Here is a 20801-nt window from a genome sequence, read left to right as displayed (position 1 = left end):
CTTTTAAAAAGTATATTAGCAGCCATGGGGGACCCAATCCAGACTGAGTGTGTGGCATGGGAAAGTGTAAGTTTATTGTAACTACAAGTCATAACACACGTTAAATCATATAAAACCATAATAAAGCAACCTAAAACATAATAGCTAATAATCATGCTTAAAGAAAAAGAAAAAAGTTAGTGTTTTTATAGAATTATAAATGATATAATTTATTTATAATTCATATTAAATTATAAGGCCAGTTGAGTGCCCTGCCCTCCAGAGGCTGGGAAGCAGAACCTCTCTTTGCCCAAGATTTAGAAAGGTGGTATATAATTGCAACAAATAAATAATAAATAAATAAATACGGATAAGACATAAAACAGTAAAAAAATTATAATGAGGCTATTTTCACAAACGCAGGAAAGCAGGCTAAGGGAGCCCAGCCCACTTTCCTGAGGTCGTGTGCTGCAAGAGGAGCAGCAAACCTCACTAAGTACTCCCCCGTTAAACGGGTTTAGGAGAGTGAGCGCTCCCCTAACCCTGTTTTCCCAATTGTGAGATGCATGCTGCAGTGACTCATGAGGAAACCCCCAACAGGAGGCTACAACGTGCAGAGCGTTCTGGGACCTCCAGGGGCCAGGTGGCCCCTCCTCCCCACCACCCCTTCTGGCTCCATGACGGAGATGGTAATCATGTGGGCAGCCGATTCCGCCACCCAGGGTGAGCTCCCTGCTCTTCTGCAGGGAGATCCCAGTTAAACTGTACACAAGGATCATGTGTAGAGTCTCAATAGCTAGCTAAACAACATGCATGGGAATAAAAAAGAGATGCAATCCTAAATACCTATCTGTAGTTACAACTCTGGTGAGTACAACTCAAGTAAGACAGCAAGTCCTGGAACTACAGCTTAGACAGATGTGTAGCAGAGCTAGCAGATAAAGTTCTCTTCCTAATTTTAAAAGACAATAAAGCAAAAATGGCCCCTTGAGAACTAACATAAGGAACACATCTGCCAGCAAGTAATGAACTGACCCAGTGTTTTTTCTAGTATTGTTCCATAAAAAGAGCAGTGTAGGACATAATGTTTAAAGTCCTCCACTTGCCGCTGGCCACAGGGGCAGAGGCGCTGTTCCATGGACATTTTGTGAAACCTACACTCAACATAGGAACATAGGAAGCTGCCATATACTGAGTCAGACCATAGGTCCATCTAGCTCAGTATTGTCTAAACAGACTGGCAGTGGCTTCTCCAAGGTTGCAGGCAGGAATCTCTCTCAGCCCTATCTTGGAGAAGCCAGAGAGGGAACTTGGAACCTTCTGCTCTTCCCAGAGCGGCTCCATCCACTAAGGGAATATCTTACAGTGCTCACACATCAAGTCTCCCATTCATATGCATCCAGGGCAGACCCTGCTTAGCTTAGGGAACAAGTCATGCTTGCTACCACAAGACTGGCTCTCTTCTCTCTCTCTCAAGATATATTGTGGGCATGTTTTGAAAACTTAAACTGGTCTTCCTTAGTGGTGCGCTGGTGAGGTTGAGTGGGTACTGTGAAGTGGATCTGGGTTTTCTGGAGTGAGGATACCATAGGGAGAACCTTGATTGTTGGACCAAACCAGCATCTCAGCTGGCATCCCACTCAAGGAGCCAATCACGGATATCTTCCTTATCCCAGGACTTCATCTAGTGAACACAGAGAGTACATTTGCAGAAAATGGGCATTGAAAAGGGAGCATTCACCATTTCCCCATAATCTATGGTCTGGATGAAAACTGGCTCCAAAGCTTTTTGCAATGGGAGAGAAACTGCTATTGCTGCCAATAGCAGCTTCCCTTCCAATGCAACTAGCAGCTTTGGGGTGAATTTTATTGGAATCAAAGCTCATGAAGAAAGGGTAACCTCCCATCCCTACATGGTCTGTATCTGGCCTGGGATTCCACTAAAGGAAGGGAGGGAGGGAGGGAGGGAGGAAGATGACATTTTTAGTTTTATGTATTGTCTGGCCCTTAAATACCTGCATAGCAATTTAAAAGGCTCTGCTCTGTTCAATCTATCTGATTTCAGATGGACAATTTAGCAAGCTTTGCAGCTAAGTGGCTTTTTGAACACAGGCCTCCCTGATCTAAGCCCAGCACTCTAAAACAATATACTCAGGGGTGAATCCAGTAATTAATTGAATGTGTAGTGAATACAGGCAGCCACTAGGTGAGCTGTGCCTGACTTTCTGATTTAAATAACAATTTCCCCAAAGAATCAATGGGAAACTCAAAAATTTTAATAAGTCCCAAGTTGCTGGGAAGATTTTTGAGTTTCTGGAGTTATAATATGGGGTACAAAAATGGCGGTGTTACTTCTTTTATATGGAGGCAATTCTAGAATTGTTTGTAACTTCCTGCCACAAAAGAAAGCAGTTATGACACTTCTAAACAGTTTTATAAATTTAGGGGTGACATTCATTTTAAAAAATCAATCAATATACTTTAAAATCCACACTTTGTCTTCAGTGGTCAGTCTGAAAATACCAGTGGGCTTGAAATGGAACCAAGCAGCCAGCTCCAGTAGCAATAAACGCCTTATTTCTCAAGGATCTATTTCGAAGGGTCTATTTTCACATTGGTGATGTTTCACATGTCCTGAAGCAAAGCAACACATTTTATATTAGGGATGTGCAAAAAATTTCGGGCACAGAACGATCTGTGCCCGAAACGAACAATTTCGGGTGATTTGGGGCCGAACCGAATCACCCCCGATGTCCCCCGAATTTTTTTGGGCACGAGCCGAATCACCCGAATTTCGGGCACAAAAAATTCGGGTGATTCGGTTCATGGTTGATTTTTGGCGATTTTTTAAAATTTTAGTGACTTTGGGGCAGTTCGGGGGCATATCATGGGATCTGGGCAAAAGGAGTGGGGTGAAGTTTTTTCTGAGGTGTGAATTCTCATTCTATCATAGCAAATGAGATTTTTTTCAATTAAACAATTCTCATGACCCCACTTTCACTTTTTCACACTTTCCTTTACTATGAATAATATGAGGAAGTAATCAATTTAGCACACTTCACCTTATGAAGACAAACCTCATAAAAATAAATTCACCATAATTCACCCCTCTGCCCAATCACTCTTAAATTGGGGATGGGTGGTAGCCTCCAGCCATCAGGCACTATCTACCAGCCCACCCCACTCCTTTGGGGCAGATCCACTTTCTGCCCCCAATCTGCCCCAAAGACACCCAAACTTCAAAAATTCTCAAAAAATCAGCCCTCTGCCCAATCCCCCTGAAATTGGTGTGGTAGCCTCCACCCATTAGGCACTACCACCCCACCCCACTCTTTTGGGGCAGATCCACTTTCTGCCCCCAAACTGCCCCAAAGTCACCAAAACTTCAAAAATTCTCAAAAAATCAGCCCTTGGTCCAAACCCCCTGAAATTGGGGTGGTAGCCTGCACCCATTAGGCACTACTACCCCACCCCACTATTCTGCCCCAGCCCCCACTTTCTGCCCCAATATGCCCCAATCTGCCCCAAAGACATGAAATTTTCAGAAATTTACCAAAAATCAGCCCGTTGCCCAATCCCCCTGAAATTGGGGTGGTAGCCTGCACCCATTAGGCACTACCACCCCACCCCACTCCCTTTGCCCAAATCCCATGCTATGCCACCGAACTGCCCCAAAGTCACTAAAACTTTAAAAATTCACAAAAAATCAGGACTTTGCCCAATCCCCCTGAAATTGGGGTGGTAGACTCTACCCATTGGGCCCTACCACCCCATCCCAAAAGTTTGCCCCTGGGCCCCTTTTTACACCCCCGAATCGATTCGGATTCAGATTAAATCCGAATCCGAACCGAATCAAGGGTGATTCGGGTGACCCAGATTCGGGCACAAAACAGAACGGGGGTGATTCGGCTCAGGTCCGAGCCGAATCACCCGAAAATCCGAATTGCACACCCCTATTTTATATTCCTTACTTCAAACCAGACTTTTTGCTATGAGTTTGTTATGCCTTTCAAACCAAACTATTTCCTTCATATAAACATCCCCCCACCCACATCTAGTTCTCTGCACAATTCTGTTCCCATGCAAGACAAAAGTGTATTTTTTACTTACCTTGGGGAAGTATCTCTTTTTCTCATGTGAGAACAGATTGATTGCAGTTCCTTGTAAACTGGAAAATTACCTTTCAGTCTGCAGAACAGTAATCAAAATGGTTAGATCAATGTTTAATCATGATCAGTGTCTTCTATGATTGGTTTGAAAGAGCCAGTGGACCAGAAAAGAAACCTAGTAACCATGTGCTTTGGAAAGAAAGAATTTATCCATTAATGACTTATCTCCATGTTGGAGATAATCTTGTAATCTTTTACACTTTCTTCATGAAATAGTGCATCATGAAACTTTGTTATGAGTTTGTTGCTTTAGCAATAGCAATAGCACTTACTTATATACCGCTTTATAGCCGGAGCTCTCTAAGCGGTTTACAATGATTTAGCATATTGCCCCCAACATTCTGGGTACTCATTTTACCGACCTCGGAAGGATGGAAGGCTGAGTCAACCTTGAGCCCCTGGTCAGGATCGAACTTGTAACCTTCTGGTTACAGGGCGGCAGTTTTACCACTGCGCCACCAGGGGCGCAGCTTTCTTAAACTTTCTTAAATCAGCTTTCTTAAACTGATTGAAAACTATGAATTTCAAGCCAAGCCATTTCCTGTGAATAAAGCACTTTGTGGTGGTGGTGCTTCTCATGTTGTAGGAAAGAAACCAAAGGGCTGCTTTCTTTAGCATTAAAGCACTTACCTCTGTGTTGATGATAATACCTGAAGTTTTTTGCTTCCCTTTTTCTGAAACAGTGCAACAAATTATGTTTGTTAGATTGCATCATTCTTACATCACACTACAATCTTTGTTATGAGTTAATTTTCTTAAACTTGGCAGTATCTATTATTTTTTTCAGCTTTTCCAGATGATTCCTAAAATGAAGGTTGTCTTAATGTTGCCCAATTGTCTCTAGTTTCCTGCTCAAGTTAGTCTTTTTTCCAGGATGAAGATTCTTCTCTAGGAGGTTATTCGCACCTGCCTTCAGGCTTCGAGGTAAATGTTGAATGAAGTCACTTCAAAGTACACTAGCGGCATGGAGGGAAGCATCCCCTCCCCTCTGCTCTCTGCTTTCATTTTTGCAAGTACACATGGCAGGCATCAGTGTTTTCCTTCCTAGCCATCGGGTGGGGGGGGGCAGACTTCCCTGCAGAGAAATATCTGCATTTCTGAAGAGACCATGCCTCTTATCATGCTAAAGATTCTATGTCAGCGCCTCTCCCAGTTTGATCCTGCATTTTCAGAAAAAGTAGCTTAAAACCAGCATTTTAAAAATCCAGAAATACCTTGAGATAAGCCCAACTTGTGTGTGGAGTGGGCCCAAGGATCTTGTCAGGAGTTCGGGTAAGTTTGGCTGGTTTGTGAATGAACACACTTTCCCGAAGGAGATTTGGGGCAGAAGTCCCGTGTGTAAAGCCTCCAGGCAATTTAGTATCTTTTCCCCTACAGTCTCTAGAATTAAGCCTTGGCAAAGGTTATTTACTGAACCAAACAAATAAAAGAAGTGAAAGATTTTGGTATTTAGAGATACTGAAATACTCTCATCTGTTGGATCATTTGGTTTGAAACCACCTCCAGTTGAAACAAATCCTATCCTAGAATAAAAAGATACTTCTTATCTGGCAGCCTTACCACTCATTTATATATTTAGAAAGGAGCACAACTGATTTGCCATGATTATCCCATCAATTCTCGGGATAGGATGAGGGGAACCAAGCTGTCCCTGTGAGATGCTGCTTCTCCTGCATCTTCCACACTTTGATAGCTAAAGCTTGGTGATGGAGCTTTAGCCATCACCAAGGAGACAATGAGCTCATCATAATAGAGAAATCACAGGCGATGTCATAATTGCCATCTGCAGAGGTGCGAGCAAAGTATCATCTTTCAGCCCTTGGTAGAGATGTAGCTTGTGGGCACCTATCTACACTACAACCATTTATGCATTTTAATACCAGTCCTATCTTGGGAGTTCTAATTTGGAGAGAGTGCTAATAATTTTCAGAGTTAATAATATTTTTGAGTTTCCCATTGATCCCTATGAGGAAATTATCTGATGGAGCCCATGTTCAATTTTTGCACATAGACCTCTTCAGAACTTGTTAAGCCACTGCAAGACTATTCACATGAGCAGCCCAGACTAGTTTGGAGTGCTAGCATGCAGTGTTGGGATTGAGCCCAATCCTGGCACTGTCCTCCTTCCCAACCCAACTTTTAACCCTGTCCTTTTAACCCTGAATGTGCCCTTTCTAAACAACTCATTATTTGAAGCTGTTTGTTATTAGTGACATACAGGTCCTTTTCCTTGGGGCAAGCCTCACCTGCACTATAAAATGGTGGTCTTTCATGAAGGCATGAAGATATGGACATAGATGGTGGCACGTATAACACTTAAGGCATAAATCTCTCTATATAATACCCGAAGGATATATATGGCAAGCCCTGCCCACACAGTGCTTTACCAATCAGAGGTAACAGAGCAGAAGCACCATGGTGATTGGGCAGTGGGGGTTCCATATGCAGATAGGGAAGAGGAGTGGGTAGGGCATGAGTGAGTGAGCAAGCTGGTGGGGAGGGGGCAAGTGAGTGAATGAGCGATGGCGATGAGGCAGGTGAGTGATTGAGTGGCGGGGAGGGGGCAAGTTAGAGAGCGAGTAGCAGGGAGATAGCAAGTGAGTGAGTGAGCAGCAGGAAGGTAGCGAGTGAGCAAGCAGCCGGGAGGGGGCAAGTGAGCAAGCAAGCGGCAGGGAGGGGGCGAGCGAGCGAGTGAGTGGGGGAAGGGGGCGAGTGAGTGAGCAGCAGTGAGGGCCAAGCGAGTGAGCAAGCAAGTGGGGGAAAGGGTGAGTGAGTGGATGAGCAGGTGAGTGAGTGAGCAGCAGGGAGGGGGTGAGTGAGTGAGTGGTGGGGAGTAAGTGAGTGAGCAGGGACAGAGTGAGTGAGCAGCAGGGAGGGAGCAAATGGCCAGTGTGGAGGGGGTGAGTGAGCGAGCGAGTGGTGTGGAGGGGTGAGTGAGTGAGCAAGCAGTGGGGAGGGAGGGAGTGAGCAGAGAGCGAGCAAGTGAGTGGCAGGGAGGGGTGAGTGAGTGACAGGGAGGGATAAGTGAGTGAGTGGGTGGTGTGGAGGGGTTAGTGAGTGAGTGAGCAGGGAGTGAGTGATCAGTGGGGAGGGAGGGAGTGATCAAAGAGTGAGCAAGTGAGTGGTGGGGAGGAGTGAGTGAGTGGCAGGAAGGGACGACCGAGCGAGCGTTGGGGAGGGGTGAGCGAGTGAGCAGGGAGTGAGTGAGCAGTGGGGAGGGGTGAGGGAGGGAGGGAGCGGGAGGGGGTGGCTGCGAGTGGGTGACTGACACTGAGCAATAAAGCAGGGGCTGTGGTGTGGGGGCAAGGAGAGCAACAAAGTCCAAGTGCAAAGATGCTCTGTGCGGGTTCAGCTAGTATAAAACTAAATACCTTGAATAAGATAAGATACAAATAACGATCAGACCTACATAATGTGGGTGTGACCTCATTTTGCAACTCTAGGAAATTCAAAAATAGATGTGGGTGTTTTCTGTGAAAGTTGGGATTGTTTCAGAATCTTCTCTACAGCCACAAGCTGTAGGCAATTGCTCTTCTTACACCCGACATTTTAGAGTAGAATCACATTCCATGCACTCTTTCTACACAATTATCTAACCCCACCTTGCCTAATAGGTGTACATGTGTCTAATCTAGTGTAGGGGTTAGAGTGTTGGACTAGGACCAGGGAGACCTGAGTTAAAATCCCCATTCTGCCACAAAACTCACTGGGTGACTCTGGGCGAGTCACTTAATTCTCAGCCTAACCTACTTCAAAGAGTTGTAGTGAGGATAAAAATGTACCACTCTGGGCACATTGGAGAAAGAGTGGGATATAAATGAGAGAGAGAGAGAGAGAGAGATTACTGGGAAAGTGCATAATAAATTAATGCCTACTAAATCACAAATAGAAAACATGCTTTATCTCTGTATTAAATACAGGCATCCACTACCCAAGTCAGTATGGCCTTATAAAAAAATCTAAAAATTTCAGTAAGCTATGCACATTGTGCTTTTATTTTTTTAAATAGCATGTAGCATTTCTCAGTTGAATCATGAGGAGCAGAAAGGAGACACAGTGCATTCCACTGCATCATGACAGAATTGATTTCATTGTCCCATGAGGGTCCTTCAGAGAGTAGCCTAGCCTTGAATATTTGCAGCTGAGGTGATAACACATCCTCTCTTGCCAGCTTGTTCCATTTTCTCTGAAATTAACCTATATTTTTTCTCTGCTGCATCTTAAAGCCAATTACTTTTTGTTCTGTCCTCAACAACATGTGAGAATCACTCCCTGAAAGCTTTTCATCCAGTCAGGTAGGCCTGAACGAGATCCTGGTGCCAAAGGCACCACTCGGGGATGAGTTTTGAACAACTGGTTTGGGAGAGCAAAGGGATGGCAAAGAATGTTAAGGAAGTGAGAAATGTTGCTATGCATTAAATCCTTACAGAGGTGAGGATTGTTAGTTGATTTATCTTATTAATGAAGCTTGTGTGACTTTTCAAACCTATTCAGAAAATGGGCCAGATGCCTCTTAAAAAAATACATTCTTTTTGGATTAGGCTAAACTTTCATTCTCCGTTGCTAACTGAGCTTCCCCTGCTAACTGAGCAAAGAGGCATCTTTTAAAAGAGGTGGATCTCTTTATCACGCAGGGGGAGAGCAACTGGCCCTATCTAATCCCATCACAGTATTTCTCCAGTAGATGTTGCAGGAGTCTATCTTCCCCCCCCTTTCCCTTTCCCCCCCTCCTTTTCCTTTTTCCTTTTCCTTTTTGTTGAATGTGAACCCTTTGGGGACAGGGAGCCATCTTATTTATTAATTATGTATTTCTCTATGTAAACCACTTTGATAACTTTTGTCAAGGAGCAATATATATATATATATATATATATATATATATATATATATATATATATAGAAGTAGTAGTCTGCTTGCCAGGCTAGTTTTCCCTTCCTGTACGAGACTATAGGGCTGGAAAGACTGGGGTGAGGAAAGAGGTCAGTACCAAGCTGAATGAAATCTGCTGGTGAGATGACCCAGCACACAAGGTCTCACCCAATCTCTGGTCAGAAAGGAAGCCTGGCCCCTGGGAGGCTGGAGGAGACTCCTATCTATCCGACTGTACTAGCTTCTGCTGCTTGTTTTGAAATAATGGAGTAGAGATGTGCATAAAACCGGTTTCAGAGGTTGAGTTTGAGTTTGAACCAGGCTCGAACTGGCTGCCCCGGCTCAAGTACGGCTTCGGTCGAGCTGACCCGTGGTTCCACTCAAGCTCAAACCATGCTCAAGCCAGTTCTAAAAGCTTCAGCCACAGGGACTAATGGGGATTCAAACTGCCCCATAATTTGTCATGGGTAGCACCTAGGGACGCCAAAATGGGGTAGGTGGTATGGCCCCATGGGTGCCAACTAACATCCAGCCCCCAAAGCAATTGGGCAAAGGGGTGAATTTTTAGGAACTTTTTTGTGTGTTGTGTTGGTTTGAATAACTTCTTCATAGGGAATCCCTATAAAGAAGTTATTTCACAACTGAGAATCTGCACAGAGTATGGATTCTCAGTTGTGAAATTACTTCATAGGTGGAATGAAACACTGAAATGAAATGTGCCACACCAAGATGGCAGCCCTTACTTGAGATCTTGTCCCGTTCTCTCCATCAAGTATAGAATTGCTTACCCATGGCATGCATTCATGACACAGTGAGGCTATTCACAAGATGGGAGAACCACAGCGCTCGGCTGCGAGCTCGGTGGTCCTTAAGCAGGTAACCCACTTAATTGCCCATGCCTTAAGCCCAGATTAGCAGAGCGATCACTCCGCTAACCTGGGCTTTCTGATTGTAGCACAGCTCTGCACCATGGCAACTCATGAGTAGACCCCCAACCGGGAGGCTGAAAAGCAGCCTCCCAGCTCAGGGGTCTCTCTAGCATGCCCTGCACGCTCGCGCAGGGCATGCTGGACCTTCTGGGGCCTGTGCAGCCCCAGATCCTTCCCGTAATGGAGCCGGCAGTCATGTGGGCGGCTGCTTTGGGTGCCCGGAGCAGACTGCCTGCTCGTGTGTGGGGAGAGCGGGCTAAGCCCGCTCTCCCCACTAACCCTCCCCCAGGCGGCTCCCACTGGTCGTGGTAACTGCCTCGGTATATGGCAAGTAATCACCTTTACTGGCAAGCTGGAGGCCTTCTTATACCACATGTATCTTATGGAACTCATTGCCTCTAGTTCTGGTGATGGCCAGAAGGCTTTAAATGATGGTTGCTGATGGTTGCAGTTGCAAACAAGGTGAAAAACATCTTAGGCTTCATTAACAGAACTGTACTGGCCAAGTCACAAGGAGTTCACATTCCACTCTATTCCTCACTAGTCAAACCTCATCCAGAGTACTGTGTCTAGTTCTGGGTGCTGCACTTTAAAAACTGGAACATGTTCAGGGGAGGGCAAACAAGACATATGAAGAAAGGTTGAGGGAACCGGGTACTGTATGTTTAGCCTGGAGAAGAGAAGGCTCAGGAGGGACATGGCCTCATTCTTCACATCCCTGAAGGGCTGTCACACAGAAGAAAGCATAGTGTTGTTGCCAGGGGCGTAGCAAGGTTGGAGGGGGCCCAGAGACAAGATTTTAAAATGGGCCCCTCGCTGATATACACACACAAACACACTTCACAATATATAGTGCACTCACACTCACATCCCCATTATGAATACGGTGAATATCCAGTTCACATTGAATCTAGTTTTTTTAATCTCTACTCCTGCCGATCTCCAAGAGACTCAACATAATTCATAGGGGGTGCAACATGGGCGGGTGGTGAGTCATGTGATGTGTCTCTGGGGGGCCCCTCGAGGCAGTGGGGCCCCAAGACGATTGCCTCCCCTTGCCTAATGGTAGTTATGCCCCTGGTTGTTGCTCTCTGCTGCCCCAGAGGGCGGGACAAGATCTAATGGGCTTAAGTTACAGGAGGGCAGATTTTGGATGAACATTAGGAGAAGCTTCTTAATGGTCAAAGCTGTCCAGCAACATAATCAATTAACTGGGGAAAGGGTGGGTTCTCCCTGACTGGAGGTCATCAGGAAGAGGTTGGGCAGCCCTTGCTGGGATTGCTCTGCTCTAGATTTCCTGCACTGAGCATGGGTTGATCTAGATGGCCTCTATAGACCCTTCCAACTCCAAGAAGGTTTCAACATTTGCTTAAAATACAGGAATATTAAACTGGGCCATGCCATATCTCTTTCCAGATGTATTCCTTTATAACAACTGTAGCTTAAAATGTGCAGATCAGTGTTCCCTCTAAGGTATGTACACACTCACAAGTTCTTCGATATCTGATCAGTTAATTTCAGATCCCACTCAGGTTGAATCATGAAGGCCCTACTCTGAATCGGGATATGCATGGAACCCACTGGCCCGGTTCAGTTTGAGTCTAGACTGGACTCAAACTTGACTGGGCCAGTTTGGTCAGTCTGGCACTGCCTCAAAACACACACATCCCGCCCAGGTCGGTTCGGTCCGGGGTGGTTTGCGGACCTTTTATCTTTTTTTCTTTTAAAAAAAATACCTTATCCCCCTTGGAGGAGTTCCTGGAGGCCCCCCTTCCCCCACCGGCTCTACTTATCGCCCCCTCAGGCCAGTTTGGCCACTCTTCGTTCAGTTTTCAGCCTTCTCTTGGCAGCCCGGCGGCCATTTTGGAGGCTGCGCACCTCTGCAATTGGCCTCTGCGTAGCCCCTGTTTACATACATTGTAATGTATGTTACATTACATACATTACAAAGTGGTTTACATAGATAGACAAACAAACAAACAAACAAACAAGACTGATCCCTGTCCCCAAAGGGCTCACAATCTAAAAAGAAACATAAGATAGACACCAGCAACAGCCACTGGAGGGATGCTGTGCTGGGAGTGGATAGGGCCAGTTGCTTTCCCCCTGCTAAATAAAGTGAATCACCACTTTTAAAAGGTGCCTCTTTGCTCAGTTAGCAGTGTGCACTTGTTTAACATCATTTGTGCAGTTTTTGTGCAGTTTTTGTATTTGTGTAATTTGTACAACTTGAACACATGCAACACTGTTCGGGTGATGTACCCTAATGGGATATATCAGCCAGTGCCTATATCTCAGGTTTTCGTGCTGGGGGGTGGGGGGTTATTTGTAAAGGCAAGCCAGGATTGGCAGATTCAAGCTATGGTTGTTAATTATTGGCCCTGCCTTCTTCCTCCAACCTCATGGCTGGCTCAAAAGAGTATATTAAAAAAACACAGCTCCAAGAGCTGAAAGTCAAACAGCTCTTCCACAAAACATAAAATGCCACAAAAAGACATTTTCCTAGCTTTTTTTTTTTTTTTTGGTCATTTTGGATGGCAAATGACATAAAAAGGCATAACATATGTCGTTGATATTTTCCTGTCATTTTAAAACGTCAGCATATCCCTAGTGCATTCTTTGGATTAGCAGTGTACTGAAAAAAATATAATAGTCCTACAGCAGGCTATCAACAGCTCAAAATACACTTCAGCATCTACAATATGTGAAAAAAGAGAGTCTTTGGAGCCTTCAGGTTCACTGACACTAAATTCAATGCTTCTGCTACCAACTCTGACATGCAACTTCTGGAAACCTCAGGGAGGAACTGAACTTGGAGGAATAACAATTCTAATGATTAACACTAACAATTTAACAAAACATCCCAAAGGCAAAACATTGGGGTGGCGATGGTGATGGGAGTGGAGATGGAGAACAGGATCGGGACAACTATTTATTGGAGATGGGTACCAAAAAATCTGCAATTGGCCCTGATAAATGAGGAGAGTTGGAGTGCATGTCCTTTCTTCTATACCTGGAAAGGAAAAGCATAGGGCACAACTGAATCTTGTCCATAGAACCCTCTCTGGAACTATCTTTAGGATCATCTGCAATAGCTCAGATATTTCCAGATATTTTTGAGCAGCCATCAATTGTGTCCAAAGAGAAGTGCTAAGCTGTAAACTTGCTGGGAGCCACACTCCCCTTGGCTTGGAAGGTCTATCCTCTAAATCCCAGGTGTATGGAGACAGCTGTTACTTATGCCTCAGCTCTCAAGGCTGAGTCTTGGCAAGGATACCATGCCCTAATGATGAGCTCTGATACCCATGCAGTCCTGTCTGAGAGAAAAGTACAAGAGAACTGAGACATCTTATCAGGCAAAAGCAGAGATGGTATAAGTCCCTGATTATGCTGCAGAATTCTTTTCAAATGGCAAACCTCTTGTACTAATAATGTCACCAAGTGCAACTAGCCAAATGCAAATGTGACTTGTTTTAAAAGGCCTTCTTTAATAAGATATTACAGTGCACCATTTTCAGAGTGCCTGTTTCCCATTGTGATCAATTAATTTAACAAGACAGAACATTTAATTACTATATTTCTCTGACTGTGTTCTCCAGCAGTAATTGGTAGCTCATTATCCTTAGCCCGACCAACTCACTGTCGTTTTCACTCCCCCTTCTTTCCTTTTCCTCATGGACTATTAAACCTTGTAGCAGGTACGTTGACATAAAGCAATTGCAAGGACATTTGTGCCTTATTAAACTGGGAGAGGTACACCAGTTTATGGACTTCTAGGACAGGAGACTGTTATGTGTGAGGACGGAGAAACAATGCAGACATGTGAATGTTCCATGAAAAGGCCCCAAGACAGGATTCTTAAACAGAAGGAAAGAAAAGACACTTGACTTCAGATGAGTCAATACATTGTATGCTATTATCAATTATACACGCACAAAAGGAGGATAGCTCTCTCAGTTTCTACTGGGCATTGTAGTTAAATAGAGCCTAGGCAGATTTCAGAATCCTCAGGCAGAGTCCAGCAGTGGACTCCCTTAAGTAAAGAGAGAAATCACCCCCCCTTTTTTTACAAAGTTATCAAACCAGGGCAAGTTCCCCAATTTGTTTAAAGCACAGAGCCTTTCCTCTCTGTGTTCCAATGGAGGGAAAATTGAAGAGACAGCTCAGCCATTATCTTCTATCTAGCCTGACCAATGTTTACTTAAATGCCTGAGGAATGGGGTCTATCTAGGGACCCCATCTCTTTGGGTGGTGTATTTTAAGAAATAATTCCAGGATTAGCATAAAGTTTAATATTTATATTTGTTGTTGTTGTTGTTGTTAATAAAATTTAATTTAGATACCTCCTGACTCCAAAGGCTAGACTCCAAAGGCTTAAAAGCTCTAGGTGATATATTGCCTTTCAGGTGTTACGTAATCACACATACATTATCTCAGTGATCCTTCCATTTGTCCTGTAAGGGAGGCCAATATTATACTCTCATATTACAGGTTAAAAGGCAAGGCTGAGATAATATTTTTACATGCCTACTATCACTTAATGAGCTTGAAATTGGGGGCGAAGTTTGGCCTGAGAATTTCCGGGCATACAGCACATACTCTTAAACGGTGTTTTACACCAGTTGCCAGCAAACTCTGGTGGAAAAGATACACATTGTAACTGAGTTATGCCCATTTAAGCCACTGTTCATCCAGTCCTATACAATTTGCAACCCATCAAGCTGAATACAGCTCACTGTCCCTATATTGGCCTCTCAGGTGCTAAAAACACCTGCCTACTTTTAGGCATAGGAGAGCAGCAAAAACATAAGGAGACTGTTCTCACGTGCAGGCAAAACCAGGCTAAGGAAGCCCAGCCAGGTTTTTCCTGCACATGAGAACTGTTGGGAGCCGCTTGGCTCCTGCAGCGGCACAGCAGCAGAACTGCTTAGGGAGCTCGCCTTCGAAACGAGGTTAAGGGAGAGAGCACTCCCGTGAGCTTCTTTTTTTTCAATCCTTTGCCAGCCCCGGCTACTTACAGCCAGGGCTGGGAGACTACAGGGGTCCCTGCTGGCACTGGAGAATCCCCATAATGCACTGCAGTGCACTTGCATGGTATGTTATGGGAGTTTGGAGGGCCTCCCAAACCTCTATGCTGCTGGCAGTGGTGGAGGATCGTCTGGGTGTGCAACCCATGCCCCCAGCAAAGAGGAACGGATCATCTGTGAGGGAGGAAAGATTTTAAAGGCTTCCTCTCCCTGCCCCCCAATCGTGAGAAAGGACTCAAGGTTTGTGGTAGGCCACAAGTCGTGCAGGCCTGTTCTGTACCATGGTGCTCCTACATCTTTCCTAATAGCTATAAATGCTGGGCTATATTTTTCAAAGTGACAAGGAGGATTTCATTGTTCGTGTCCATAACAAAGTGATCCACTAAGTTCAGCAATGTGACAAGATGGGCTTGGCCACTGATGATAGGAATCTCTGAGCACCTGGCAATTAGTCAGGGATTCGTCAGGAAATATGAAGCATATCAAGAGCAGTCAGATCCACTGAGTGTGAAATGCTGTGAAAGTCCCAGGTGGTGTGCAAACATTCCAATGAAACATTTTTGCTCTCTTCTGTTACATTTCAAGCAAAGTGGCATCCCCCCCCTGAAATCTCTGCAGAGTACAGAAGACAACACCACACCGATACAAGTGTTAACTGTGTTCCCCTTTGGAGACTGTTGCTACTCTCTTCCTTAATTCTGACTTCTTGGAATGAAAGTAGAGAGCAGCGGAATTTGTAATCCCATACATCAAGACAACTCTCCAATGCCTCCCGGTTGTTACTTTGCTACACACAGAAAGCCAACAGATATATAATATCCACCACCCCGATGGAGCTTAGGTGCAGTAGACTAAGTGCTGCTATGGGGGGGGGGGGGAAAGAATACCATGGAATAGATAATTGGCCGAGATGAGATAAATCTAGTCTCCTAATTTATTGAGATAATTTTGTTGAGCTAAATAAGTGAATAAAATAAAGGGATTTTTGCCTGAAGTATGAGAATTTTTTCTTCCTTTCTTGGCATATCCTCTTGAGAAAGTGAAAGGAAAATACAAATTAATAATCCAGACAAAACTATCATATCTGAAGTTCAGGTTTATTTTCTTTCACAGGAGTGATATCGCTGGAGGAGCTAGTTATGTGTCTCAAATGCTCAGAAGAAGAAGAGTACATGGGAGCCTAAAATGGCATGAAAACATCATGAAACAGATCTATGCATTTCAAAAGCAAAGACAGATCCTTCCATTGGTCTTGCTAATTAATGAACTTACTCCTGAGAGCAGCTCCGGCCCAGCAAAATTCCAAACTAAGCTCCACAGAGCATCAAGGGGGACTTTTAACAGAGACTTTATTTAAAGAGGGACCTCGCAGGAGGCCATTCTCACAACCGGCCATACCTAAGTAGGGCAGCCCAGTTGTGAGAAGCGCTGGAACCCATGCCCTTCTACCCCACTTCCCATTGTGTGAATGTTTGGGCTGCCTGCAACCCGAACATTCACAAAGCTGGGTGGCAAGAGTGCCCAGCTTAGGGGGCACTCCTCAATACACTGTGCTCTGGCCTGGCTGGAGGACTTCCTCCTCCAGCTTCCAGCTCTGCCACTCGGTGCTGCACAGCTTGCAGAACTGCCTGTAGAACTTTTCCTGCCTCTCCACCAGCCCTCCCCACTGCCAACATTTTTGGTTGTGAAAATGATCTTATTGTTTACCAAACTAAGAGCTAGCAAGATGGTCTCTCAAAGTTTCCACAGCGCTGTTGCTAACTGAAAGCAGAAGGCTTGGAGTGTATAAGTGCTAGGCTGCTTCTCTGGGTGATACATTGAATTGCAGACTCCTGAGAAAATAGTGCTTTAAAACAACAAAGAGGGAAACATCTTCCTAAAGTGGCCACATCTACTTCACCAATACATTAACCCAGATATAGCATGTATTCAAACTGATTTTTAGAGTGGATGCAGAAGAGAACAGGAAGACATGAAGAGGGTCAGGGCCAGCTCCAGGATTGAAGGGGGATCTTGTCAGTTGCCTTCCAATGACTCTCCCCTACTTGTACGGGCTACCCTAAGGACATGAGCATTTAACCCTGGGTTCGTTACTGGCTGAAGTTGGCTTGACAAAGTTGGTAACAAGTTGGTTGGCTGATTGCCAACCAGATTTGGCCAGGTTCACACAACACGCAGCACAGGACCGTGCATGCCACAGGAACCTCTATTTCCCTCCCTCAAACTTCTTAATGACTTTCAGCAGGTCATGTGAACCCATCCAATGTCTCATTCCCATTACAGCACTTTACTACAGTTTTGCAGTATCCCGATTATGTATATTATATAGCCAAGGGTGACTTTTCAACATTCAACCACGATAAACTGTAATTGAAGATGGTCGAATTAGCCACACAGTTAAGTTTGCTATGGTGGCTCAGTTGGGCCACACTTTTCACTCTTCACTAGGGAAGGCAGTGGCCATCTTTGTTGAAGGTAAAGATGTGTTGGGAAGAGTCAATCAGGTCATCTGACATGTGCTATGATGGGTGCCCTCACTTGATTTCCTTGGACTTCAAAGACTAATAATTCAAGCAATATTCAATGGATTTTTAATTCAAAACAAGAAAATGCATTCTACTGTTAACTTGGATTTCTGGACACATTTAGAGAAAGAAAGAAAAAGTAAGTTACCCTTGTTGCCATGCTTGCAGACCTTAGGAGGACTCCTATTCTCAAGAGCTGCCACTTCTTTTCCTTGATTGCCTGGAAGAAGAAAAATTTTTCTGCCACATCGCTGAACTTTACACAGAAGTGAACTACAGCTGCTTCAATTCGGTTTGAAGTGCAGGAAGTGGCATTTTTGGAGCATCAAATGGGCTCAACAATGACCTGATTATCTAAGGAAGAAAGCAGATAATTTTCAAGCCAGTTGGAGAGGTGAGTGGTGGGGGTGCTTGGCTAGCTCTAGTGGAGAGTCTGCTGCTGAGGGGGAGTCATCTTTAAGGATTTACAGAGGCACCTTGTTAGTCATTCCCATAGTGATGCTGGGAGACTTCACATACCTGTAGGCAATTATAACTCTAAATGATATGGTATCATCTTTTAATCATGCACAGTATAGGCAAATGATTGTGCAATATCTCTGTAGTTTTAGAAGAAAAGATGGGTAAAACTTTTGGTAAAGTGTACTGAAAATGTACGTGATCTGCATCAGTAATAAGTTTATTGTTCAGACTTTTACTTGTCTTATTCTCTAGAGATGCATATGATTGCCAGCAAATTGAAGGTTGCAGGGCTCCTTAATTGCTTGTTGTCAGTATCCAGAGGAAGCATTTGAGATCTTGAATTTTAAGCTGTCCAGTTTGTTCCTTTGTTTCCCAAACTGCATGCAGAAGAAAGTTAAAAGTAGCTGAGGTATGCTGTTGTAGGTCTATCAAATTTGGAAGTTGCAGTAACTATATTCTTAGCTTCCTTAATTATATATCAATCAAGTTCTAAAGATTTTTCTCGCCTACATTGCAGCTAAGTTACACCATCATTTATCCTGAAGTTCAGGACATTTCTTACCTGTATAATCAGAATTTTCTAATAGGTCCTCTTTCAGTCTAGTCCCTAAATTGCTTCCCATGCAAAGAGTTCTTGAAAAAAGAATGATTTTTTAGTTCCTCAACCCTCCTCCATCTAATATGAAAAGAAGTATTTGCAGAATATAACAATGATTTGTTACCTGGCACATATACATACTGACATATGCCCTATAGAATTCAGTATACCCCTCTTCTCACTAGCTTGCCTGCCTCTGAGCTGGGCTGCATGCAACCAGGCTGCTGGAAAAGTGACTTCTTTGCCAGGCCATTCTAAGGTATGAAGAATCAACATCTTCCCTACAGCCACCCACAAAGACCCCACTTTCTCCCAGGATTCTGCTTTTGCTTTTCCTGAGTGCAGCCTATGCACAGAAAGGCCTGGAAGAAAATGATGTTGTGGATTTTGTAGGCGATGTGTGTCTTGAGATTAGTGGCTTGGCTCTATTGCTGTGTACAAGGCAATCCTGTGCCAACCTAATCTAACAATTGAGGTGGGCTCCACAGTCTCTGACAAAGTGGCTTTGCATGCTGTCCACACATGTGGGTAATAAGCTCCGAAGAATTCTAGCAAATTGTGGCTCCCCTACTAACTGAACAAATCATCACCTTTTTAAAGTAGTGATTCTCTTTCTTGAGCAGGGGGAGAGCAACTGGCCCTATCAATCCCCAGCACAGCATGCCTCCAGTGGCTGTTGCTGGTGTCTAGCTTATATTTCCTTTTTAGATTGTGAGCCCTTTAGGGACAGGGAGCCATTTTGTTTATTTGTTTATATCTATGTAAACTGCTTTGGGAACTTTTGTTGAAAAGTGGCATATTAATATTTGTTGTATTTGTATATTTACCATGCGATTGCAGCTATGTAGCTCCTGTTCAAATTGGGGGAAGCCATTAAACCCAGTGGCAATTGTGATCATGGTCAGTGACTGAGGTTAAGAGAATCACAGGTTTGTTCAACCTTGGCTAAGCACCGAGTTCAGAAGAGGGACTAGGTGCGGGGACAGCACCGCCAGGATCGGGATCAATCCCAGCTCTTCACACACAGCCTAGCCTAGGCTGGACTGCATGTGTGAACAGCTTCAGTGTAAAGCGAGAACAGGGGCAGAAAAGCGGGACAGACGTAGGGGAAGCTAGACAAATGCAAATACTGAAACTGAATCAATAAAGGGGGGGTCATAATAATTCATAACTATTAACTTAACATCTGTATGATAAAGCATGAAAAAGTAACATTGCATCATCACCCATGTTAGGGATATTCACTTAACTAGCAAGTAAAATATACAGGGTAGAAATTTGTTACTTGTATCTTTACTTGGGATATTACACATCTCAAAAAAAAAAAAGCTATTGCATCATTCTGGAAGAGTTAGATTTTATGCAGGTTTCCCCAGAAGTAAGTCCCACTGTGTTCAATATGACTTTCTTTGAGATAATTCACAGCCTTGGGGACTGCAAGAGACTGTGAATACAGAGATATGGGTTCCCTTCACAGGTGATGGGGCAGCTGATCATCTTCTCTGTCCACCAGCTCAGTCACACAGACATGTAAGACTTGAGAGATGGAGCAGTCAGAAAGAATGTCAGTTCAGGCAGCAGTCAGACCAAGGAAATTGTTTGTGAAGATATGACAGAGAGGGAAGGAGGTCAGAGCTAGAGGGATGGTAAAGATGGAGAAGGGACAAAAAATCAAAGGAGAGAGATGAAAGGAAAGAAGTGGCAAGACTACAATCAGCCCAAAGCACCTAGAGTATGATGTCCTTTTACACAGGAATTATACCCTTCATCACCTGAAGCTATATAGCAAATCTCAATGAAAGAAGCTACAGGTCACTTTGAACCAATCACATTCTCCTAGAGGTGGACCATTGAGCTTTCTCAGCACAGTCAAGTGGTCAGTGACAGCTTCCTGACAGCTAACCTGGCCTAAAACTGTCAGAGTATTATTTAAATGCCACTGCTTTTGACAGCAGGGGCATTTCAATAAATGCTGGTGCTGAATTTAATAGGACTACACCAGTGTAAGTGGTCACTGAATCTTCCCAAGTAGGCAGTAAGATTCTGGGAGTTTTTAGATTCACTGGCATTAAATAAATATTTTGGCCAGTGGAAACTTTTCATTATTCTGAGATGTGGCTTTGTCAACGAGATCCTCATTAGTGCTAAATACAAGTCTCCCACTGGCAAGGTCATTTATACTCTTGTTCAATCTTTTTTTTTATTGTTAGCACACTACCAAGAATAATAAAACAATCATCAT

General features: G+C 44.1%; 1 long non-coding RNA gene across 1 annotated transcript; it reads right to left on the bottom strand.

Annotated features, from left to right (window-relative positions):
* Positions 1-2504: 2504 nt before the first annotated feature.
* On the bottom strand, positions 2505-6468 carry LOC128325963 (uncharacterized). Its single transcript, XR_008307766.1, has 4 exons — positions 6395-6468; positions 4779-4822; positions 4090-4167; positions 2505-2613 (listed from the first exon to the last, which is right to left on the bottom strand). It is a non-coding gene; the product is annotated as an uncharacterized LOC128325963 (long non-coding RNA).
* Positions 6469-20801: the final 14333 nt, after the last annotated feature.

Source organism: Hemicordylus capensis, chromosome 5 (assembly GCF_027244095.1).
Source record: "Hemicordylus capensis ecotype Gifberg chromosome 5, rHemCap1.1.pri, whole genome shotgun sequence".
Classification (NCBI taxonomy): domain Eukaryota; kingdom Metazoa; phylum Chordata; class Lepidosauria; order Squamata; family Cordylidae; genus Hemicordylus; species Hemicordylus capensis.
This window is presented reverse-complemented; position numbering and strand designations above follow the sequence as displayed.